Source organism: Camelina sativa, chromosome 15 (assembly GCF_030686135.1).
Source record: "Camelina sativa cultivar CO46 ecotype springtype chromosome 15, ASM3068613v1".
NCBI classification, from domain to species: Eukaryota; Viridiplantae; Streptophyta; class Magnoliopsida; order Brassicales; family Brassicaceae; genus Camelina; species Camelina sativa.
Genome location: NC_141894.1, coordinates 24010883 through 24020712, shown reverse-complemented (window position 1 = coordinate 24020712; position 9830 = coordinate 24010883). Strand labels below are relative to the sequence as shown.

Below are 9830 nucleotides of genomic sequence, written 5' to 3'. Positions count from 1 at the left end.
TTCCTATCACACCTCACACATCTAAGCTAGGTCAAGCACACATGAAAGTTTTTGGTGACGCACACACACTTTAAATCATAGTTAGTTCATGAGGCCAACTTAAAGCATTAAGCAAAGACATAGAATTAAAGCATTGAATAAACAGAATTTAAATCTAACAAACCCTAAAAATTGCTACCTAAATTAAGATCATCTCCCCCTTTTGATTATCCCTTTAAACCCAACAAGAAAACTACTCTAACATGTTTAAGAGAATCATCAAAGCAAGGTTTAAACAATTCATAAACATAAAATAATAAATAAAGAAAAGGGTTTTAGATATTACTTCAATGATTGTCAAACAAAGTTGTAGGATCTTCTCATTTAGAAAACTAGAACAAAAGATGGAACAAAGAAATAGAATAGACCAGAGTTGGTAGATCTTCAAAGCTTCAAGAGATGAACAAGAGAGGGCTCTGGTCGTCGGCTGCTCCTCAGGTCGTGCCAAAATGTGCACACACTAAACCTAGGTTTAGAAGAGTATTTATAGGGTTTTGAAGGCTTACGGTTTTGTAAGGGTAAAAACGTCATTTCTGGTTGAGTGCAGGACATAGGGCGGCTGAAGAATGTTCTGGACAGTCGTGACTCCTCCGGGCCTCACGACCGTGATGGTTGCTAATCGGGCCGTCATTAAAGTCCACTTGGCTTCAAACTTATCTTCTCGTTGGTTTATAACACGTCTCAGTAAATCAGGCATAACTTCCTCATGAAAGAACGGATTGACTTGATTCTACTTCGAGGGGAAAGATGACTCTTGCAGCTTTCCACAGACACCACGCCTGTAAAAATATGAGTTCTGGAAGTTCTTGGAAACTAGCCAGTACTGTGAAGCTCTAAATCTGTCCTAAAACATATTTTCCTTGTGTTTTGGTCATTTTTGCTATAAAACCTGTAAAACCTTCTTCAAACCTAAAATACTTAATAACAAACATTAAAGCCTTGAAATGATATCAAACTCTTCTTAAGTGCATAATAAAACTATAGCTAAAACCTATACTCATCTTATCCTATTTGGCATTAAGAACTCTATCAGCCTTCTCTTGACTTGATATAAGTTCTTCCATCATCTTCATAAGCTTGTTTTCAGCGTTAGAGCTCCTTGAAGTAATTGGTTTTCGAGTGTCACAGAAAAAAATTTCATTGACATTGACATTCATGACTTCTTGCGGATCAATGTATTGGTCCGTTGCAAAGCATGGCAGGTCTGTGTGGTACGGATTGTAAGAGTTGACAGCTGGGTCGTAGGGTGAGTGAGCTGGTCCCATGAGTGCTTGGCCTTGAGATGGTCGAGTGAGTGACCGGCGACAAGGGCGCCTAAGTGGTGGTACATTGGCTGGTCGAGAGTGACCAAGGCATGGACCTTGCAGCGAGTGGCCTTGCGGATCGGATGGGTCTCCGTCCGTGGCTCGGTAGTGTGAGATAAGCTGTGCAATTGTGAGATTCTCAAAATCTCCTCGGAGAGCGTCGAGGTTCATCCTCAAGGTCTCCTGAAAAAATTAAAATCAAAAAGAAAAATTAAAAAGCAAGGAGTTCTAGACGTTACTCTAGTTCCTAGAATCTTGTAAACGAACAATCTCTCCCCGGAAACGGCACCAAAAAGCTTGATGTGCGTGGTTTTTATCACTTCAATCTTTTACCTCAAAAGTTAACACAACTACTACAAGTGCACAGCTAATCGATAGTAGTATTTAAGGATCAATCCCACAGAGAGAGAGAGAGTTGTTGTTTAGAGAATCCGTCCGAAGAGATGTAAGGCTAGGACTCAATAAAAATGGGGTTTTGGTTGTCACGGTCGTAGTAAGCAAATAAATGTAAATAAAAAGCAAGTAAAATAAATAAGAAAAGCATTGGGCATCAAGGGAAATCGCAGGAGATCAATGATCTATCTATCTTGGAAAGTTTAGGATAAGTTTGTTTATCTAAAACTCGGACTACAAACACAAATGAACCGTTAACTTATAGAACACAAGCTAACCGTTTAAGATCTCAATACTCTAAGACTCAACTTTCGCAGGCAACGACGCATAGATCAAAGACTTTAAATAAGTTTGATTCTAATCCATGAAGTTCCATAGGTAAGTGGTATGTGCTTCCTATGAAACCTCACACATCTAAGCTAGGTCAAGCACACATGCAAGTTTTTGGCGACGCACACACACTTTAGATCATAGTTAGTTCATGATGTTAACTTAAAGCATTAAGCAAAGACATAGAATTAAAGCATAGAATAAACAGAATTTGAATCTAACAAACCCTTAAAATTGCTACCAAAACTAAGAATATCTCCCCCCTTTGATTATCCCTTTAAACCCAACAAGAAATCTACTCTAGAATGTTTAAGGGAATCATCAAAGCAAGTTTCAAACAATTCATAAACATAAAATAATAAATAGAGAAAAGGGTTTTAGATATTACTTCAATGATTGTCAAAGAAAGTTGTAGGATCTTCTCATTTAGAAAACTAGAAGAAAAGATGGAACAAAGAAATAGAATAGAAAAGAGTTGGTGGATCTTTAAAGCATCAGGAGATGAACGAGAGAGGGCGCTGGTCGTCGGCTGCTCTTCAGGTCGTGCCAAAATGTGCACACACTAAACCCTAGGTTTAGAAGAGTATTTATAAGGTTTTGAAGGCTTAGGGTTTTGTAAGGGTAAAAACGTCTTTTCTTGTTGAGTGCAGGACAAGGGGCGGCTGAAGAATGTTCTGGACCATCCTGACTCCTCCGAGCCGGGCGACTGTGATGGTTGCTAATAGGGCCGTTATTAAAGTCCACTTGGCTTCAAATTTATCTTCTCGTCGGTTTATTGAACGGATTAACTTGATTCCACTTCGAGGAGAAAGATGACTCTTCCAGCTTTCCACAGACACCACGTCTGTAAAAATTGGAGTTCTGGAAGTTCTTCGAAAGTAGCAAGTACTGTGAAGCTCTGAATATGTCCTGAAACATATTTTCCTTGTCTTTTAGTCCTTTTTGCTATAAAACCTGTAAAACCTTCTTGAAACCTAAAATACTTGATAAGACACATTAAAGCCTTGAAATGATATCAAACTCTTCCTAAATGCATACTAAAACTATAGCTAAAACCTATACTCATCTTGATGTGAGAACGAGATCGGTCACTCGGCCATGGACACTTGCATCTCTCGGACACCTCTCGGCCACCTCTCGGACAACACCCAGACACGTCTCGGCCACTCGTGCCACCCGCAGGACAACTTTGTACCGGCCTTCCTAGTGATGTGCGGCACCAACCAGTCCCCAAGGATCACCAAGGAGGAGCAACACAAGGTACCCTAATGGGCTGTTCCAGGCCAAGCTCCAATAATTACACCAAGGAGTCATGGCTAGCATCACCAATGTAGAGCCTTGGGTGCGACCATCTTTGGGAAGCTTGATTTGCGTGTCTTCACCATCACGCTAGTGTGAAGACACCCCTAAGTCATTAGAAGGAGTTGTACTCTTTTTCCTACTTCGGGTTTGTCCCAAAGGGTTTACCGAAGGGGTTTTAACGAGGCAGCAAGCTCTAGTGAATCTCCACTTTGTTCTCACTTGGATCATGACTTGGAAACTTTCATTGACAAGATAATGGATCAAGGAAGTGAAGATCCTATCCACCGCGTCAAACAAATTACGTGGCATTTCTATCTCCTTCCTTCCTTTCTTTAATTTCCTTTGAACTCTGTTATGACCGTTGGATTGGTCTTTGTTTTGATTTGCTTTTGCTTTTGCTTTTAGAAACATGTGTGTTCCTTAGCTAGTGGCCACGTGCCTAGGGTTAAGTGTCTCCTATATGTAAGTCTTCCCTATATAAAGGCCTAAACACTAATTGTAAAAGGTAGACTTGAATATTGAATTAATTTCCCAAAGAGATAATCTTTGTTTCTTGTCTCATCCCTCTCCTTAGCCCAAGTCTGGGACTTGGATCTTGAGAAAACCTAGGAGATTCACGAACCGGGTTCGTAATCCCCTAGTCCGACCATATAACGAGCCAAGCCATCTCTCGTGTGTCATCGCATCGATCCACCGTTCCATCCGCTGTGTCCAACGTCTATCCGTACGCAGCGTCTCTAGCGTCCATTTCTTTGAGAACTGATCGGGTCGAGTTTCTTACCGAGACGTTCTCCCATCTGCTTATCCTTCCTGGAGATTGCCGAGTCAATTTATTCATCCCGCTTCCGTCCTCCCTTCCGTCCATCTCTTCCGGAGACCGCCGAGTCGAGTTTCTTATCGGTCGAACCCCTCCATCCGATCAAGCCTTGAATATGAACCGACTAGTTCGAAGGCCGATCGCTGTTCTGCAACCGGTGATCCACGTCTGACCATCTGCATTGACCGTTCAACCGTCTGCAGCGTCTTTCCAACCGTGGTGTCCGTCTGTCTGTCTGTAGCAACCGTCCGACCGTAGCGAACGTCCGTCCGAGGGACTCCGCAAAGGACCGCGTCCGGCGCTCACATCACATCTTATTTAATTTTGCAATCAGAACTCTATCAGCCTCCTCTTGACTTAATATAAGTTCTTCCATCATCTTCATAAGATTGTTTTCAGTGTGAGAGCTCCTTGAAGTGATTGGTTTTTGAGTGTCACAGAAAAAAATTTCATTGACATTGACTTTCATGACTTCTTGCTGATCAAGGTATTGGTCTGTTGCAACGCATGGCGGGTCTGTGTGGTACGGATTGTTAGATTGGACAGCTGGGTCGTAGGGTGCGTGAGCTGGTCCCATGAGTGCTCGGACTTGAGATGGTCGAGTGAGTGAGCGGCGACAAGGGCGCCTAAGTGGTGGTAGATTGGCTGGTCGAGAGTAACCAAGGCATGGACCTTGCAGCGAGTTGCCTTGCGGATCGGATGGATCTCCGTCCGTGGCTCGGTAGTGTGACATGAGCTGTGCGATTGTGAGATTCCCAATATCTCCTCGGAGAGCGTCGAGGTTCATCCTCAAGGTCTCCTGAAACAATTAAATAAGAGAGAAAAATTAAAAAGCAAGGTGTCCTAGATGTTACTCTAGTTCCTAGACTCTTGAAAACAAAAAATCTCTCCCCGGCAACGGCGCCAAAAATCTTGATGTGCGTGGTTTTTATCACTTCAATCTTTTACCTCAAAAGACCACACAACTACAGCAAGTGCACAGCTAATCGGTAGTAGTATTTAAGGATCGATCCCACAGAGAGAGAGTTATTGTTTAGAGAATCCGTCGGAAGAGATGTAAGGCTAGGACTCAATAAAAAATGGGGTTTTCGTTGTCATGGTCGTAGTAAGAAATAAACGTAAATAAAAAGCAAGTAAAATAAATAAGAAAAGCATTGGTCATCAAGGGAAATCGCAGGAGATCAATGATCTATCTATCTTGGAAAGTTTAGGATTAGTTTTTTTAACTAAAACTCGGACTACGAAACACGAATGAACCGTTAACTTATAGAACACAAGCTAACCGTCTAAGATCCCAATACTTTGAGACTTAACTTTCGCAGGCAACAACGCATAGATCAAAGCTTTTAAAACATGCTCGATTCTAATCCATGAACTTCCATAGGTAAGTGGTATGTGCTTCCTATGACACCTCACACATCTAAGCTAGGTCAAGCACACATGCAAGTTTTTGGCGACGCACACACAATTTAGATCATAGTTAGTTCATGAGGCTAACTTAAAGCATTAAGCAAAGACTTAGAATTAAAGCGTAGAATAAACAGAATTCAAATCTAACAAACCCTAAAAATTTCTACCTAAACTAATATCATCTCCCCCCTTTGATTATCCCTTTAAACCCAACTAGAAAACTACTCTAACATGTTTAAGGAAATCATCAAAGCAAGGTTTAAACAATTCATAAACATAAAAGAATAAATAGAGTAAAGGGTTTTAGATATTACTTCAATGATTGTCAAACAAAGTTGTAGGATCTGCTCCTTAAGAAAACTAGAACAAAATATGGAACAAAGAAATATAATAGAAAAGAGTTGGTGGATCTTCAAAGCTTCAAGAGATGAACGAGAGAGGGCTCTGGTCGTCGGCTGCTCCTAAGGTCGTGCCAAAATGTGCACACACTAAACGCTAGGTTTAGAAGAGTATTTATAGGGTTTTGAAGGCTTAGGTTTTTATAAGGGTAAAAACGTATTTTCTTGTTGAGTGCAGGACAAGGGGCGGCTGAAGAATGTTCTGGACCGTCGTGACTCCTCCGGGCCGGACGACCGTGATGGTTGCTAATCGGGCTGTCATGAAAGTCCAATTGGCTTTAAACTTATCTTCTCATCGGTTTATAACACGTCTTGGTAAATCGGGCGTAACTTCCTGATGAGAGAACGGATTGACTTGATTCAATTTCGAGGAGAAAGATGACTCTTCCAGATTTCAATAGATACCACTCCTGTAAAACTTTGAGTTCTGAAAGTTCTTCGAAAGTAGCCAGTACTGTGAAGCTCTGAATCTGTCCTGAAACATATTTTCCTTGTCTTTTCGTTATTTTTGCTATATAACCTGTAAAACTTTCTTGAAACCTTAAATACTTGATAATAGACATTAAAGCCTTGAAATCATATCAAACTCTTCCTAAATGTATACTAAAACTATAGCTAAAATGGTTAAAATAATGATGTTATCAGTTATCAATACCCCTGATGTTCATATATTTTACCATGTTTTCCCTTAGTTTATTCACATATTTTGTATCTTTTGCTATCCATTTTGACCATTACTGCGTAGCTTTAGCACTAATAATGCATTAGAGTTTAGTTTCATTGCATTTGCATCTTTCCATGCATAATCACGTGATTTTGGAGCTTAAGGAGCATAGAAGCAATGCTGAGGAGAAGTGAAGCAATCATGAAGGGAAAACAAGAGAGTTAAGGCTGAAGAACCAAGGTCCAGAGTCAAACTCGACCCCACACTCGACCAGACACTCGACCGTGTGAAGAGGAGGACTCGACCGAGTGGAGGAAGCAGAAGAAAAGCCAACTCAACCGAGCACAGGGTCGAGTTGACCGAGCCGTAGACTATTTTGTCTTTTAGTATTTTTAGGGCTTCCACCTCCTCTCCTATATAAAGCCTTGTACCTGCAGCCACCAAAGAGGCCAGCTTTTAGAATAGTCAGAAACCTAGTTTTTACCCCTTTTGGAAATTATTCCTTTTGCACTTTTATTTTTCTTAGATCTTGTACTTGTTTTAGAGGAAGAACAAAGAATCTCTCAAAATTGTTGGTTCCATAACTTTCAATATATTGAGAATTTCAGTTTGATTCCTTTTTTATTATTGTAGATCTCTGTCTTATCTTTCATTTGATGCAAGTTTCGAGTTTTTTTGGGTTTACGATTTTGATGTTTTTCATGTGTTCTTGTGAGTAGTAGCTTAGGATCTTGAGGATGGGTTAAGCTGGGCTATGTTTGAGGTTTGTTTGCTTTGGTCAAGCTTGATTGTGGTAGAATCTCTTCTAGGGTAGATGTTCTTAATGCTAATCATGAACTAAGAAGTTAGGGTTTGATTTCAAGCATCTTAGCATCACACCAATGTTTAAGGAGCATAGATAAGGCTAGATCTAGAGCTTACCATTAGGCTTGCTAAGAGATTAGAGGTCTTGTTTGGTATGAGACATATTGCTTAATGCCTGCTTGTGTAGATTCTTTTCTTTGTGAGAACAAGTCTAGAGATGCATGATTTTGATTGTTTCTTGCCATGAGAGTGGATTAAACTTGTCTTAGATTTATATGTCTAGAGATTAGCTCAAAGTTTGCTTGACATTTGTTGACCAAGTTAGATAACCTCAATCATTAGTCCAGCCCATGAACCCCTCCTCAAGGCCTTCCTTGTTTATTGATTTTTAAGTCTTAATCCTGCTGTTTGATTGGTGTTTGATTCGTTCTTGTGTTGCTCTGTTTTTCTTGTATTGCTCTGTTTCACGGATTTTTCCAGCTCGACCCTGCACCCTATCTACACTCGATCGAGTGCTGCTCGAGTTCATCCCCAGAACTCTTGTTTATGATTTGTAGTTGTCCTGTCTTATCTCTAGTCTCATTCTATTTGCATTTCTGTTGCATTTACTTATTTTCCTGTTCATTATTGTCTTGCATTAGTTCATTAGTATAGTTTCTATTTCTGTTCTAGTTTTATTTTAGTGACAATCATTCTGTTCCATTTACATTCAGCATCTAGTTCTAGTAGTTTTACTTTCTGTTCTTTACATTTCATTAATAGGATTGTTAGTGACAAACATCCTTTGCATATTTGGCTTAACTTAGGCTCATATACACATCCTAATTGTTCACAACCCTCAGATTGGATTGACACCTCTTGTACTACAATTGCATAAGGGGAATTGAAACACCCTGCAATCCATTCATTTCATATCTCATCATCGCATACATCCATCAAACCATACTACCAACATATTTTGTTTCAATTTGGCATCGTTGCCCATTTGAGAGTGTTTTTGTGACATTTAGGATCATTATTAGTCTAAGATTAAGTTCGTTTATACACTTGTGAAGTTGCTGAACTCGAATCTTCTTTTGCTTGGCTGTCTTGAGTTTCAGGTACCACTAGACCACCCACTCGACCACCACTCGACTGAGTAGTGATCGAGCACTTGATCGAGTAAGACAGCGTACCTAATAGACACCAGTTCCCAGTCGACTCGACCACTCACTCGAGCCTGCGCTCGACCGTGCACATTTTAGAGTCAGTATCTCAGTCTGTTCATGCACACAAGGTCCAAGGGGAAAGACAATCTTCAAAGGCCTCGTTACAACGTCCACAGGCTGCAAAAGGGGTTGGGAAATCAGAGAAGAAGAGTAGTCCAACAACAGCAAGCAGTTCCAATCATAATGGAGCAACAAGATCCAGTTCCAAGACCAAGGAACATTGGTGCTAGAGATTCATCCAATACCCACAACCAGCGAGCTGGCATTGTGCCTCCCATAGTGCCAAATAACAACTTTGAGATCAAGAGTGGATTGATCTCCATGATTCAAGCCAACAAGTTCCATTGATTGCCAATGGAGGATCCTCTAGACCACCTTGATGAATTTGATAGAATCTGTGGTCTTACCAAGATAAATGGAGTGAGTGAGGATGGATTCAAGTTGAGGCTCTTCCCATTGAGAAGACTCTTCCTACTGGAGCTATAACCACATGGGATGCTTGCAAGAAGGCTTTCTTGGCAAAATTCTTCTCAAATGCAAGGACTGCTAGATTGAGGAATGAAATTTCTGGGTTTGCTCAAAGAAACAATGAAAGCTTTTGTGAAGCTTGGGAGAGGTTCAAAGGATTTCAGACCCAGTGTCCTCACCATGGCTTCGAGTCACTCCTAAGCACCTTGTATAGAGGAGTGCTTCCCAAGATCAGGATGCTTCTTGACACAGCCTCTAATGGCAACTTCCTCAACAAGAATGTGGAAGAAGGATGGGAATTAGTTGAGAACCTCGTCCAGTCAGATGGCAACTATAATGAGGACTATGACAGAACCATAAGGTCCACCTCCACTGACCAAGAGGACAAATACAAGAAGGATTTGAAGATGGTCAATGAGAAGCTTGATAAGATCTTCCTTAGCCAACAAAAGTCCATTCACTTCATTGGTGAAGAAGAGGTTCAAGTTCAAGAAGGGGAGAATGAGTATGTTGAGCTCTGTTATGTGCAAAACCAAGGTGGATTCAAAGGCTACAACCAAGGAGTGTTCAAGAATAACAACCTCTCCTATAGAAGCACCAATGTGGCCAATCCACAAGACCAAGTGTATCCACCTCAACAGCCTCAACAACAACAAAACTATGTCCCCAAACAACAACATCAAGTGTTTCAGC

At 40.8% G+C, this 9830-nt stretch overlaps 1 non-coding gene across 1 annotated transcript; it reads right to left on the bottom strand.

Annotated features, from left to right (window-relative positions):
• Positions 1-9217: 9217 nt before the first annotated feature.
• On the bottom strand, positions 9218-9324 carry LOC147927020 (small nucleolar RNA R71). The gene has a single exon (XR_015583119.1). It is a non-coding gene; the product is annotated as a small nucleolar RNA R71 (small nucleolar RNA).
• Between the last annotated feature and the right edge of the window lie 506 nt (positions 9325-9830).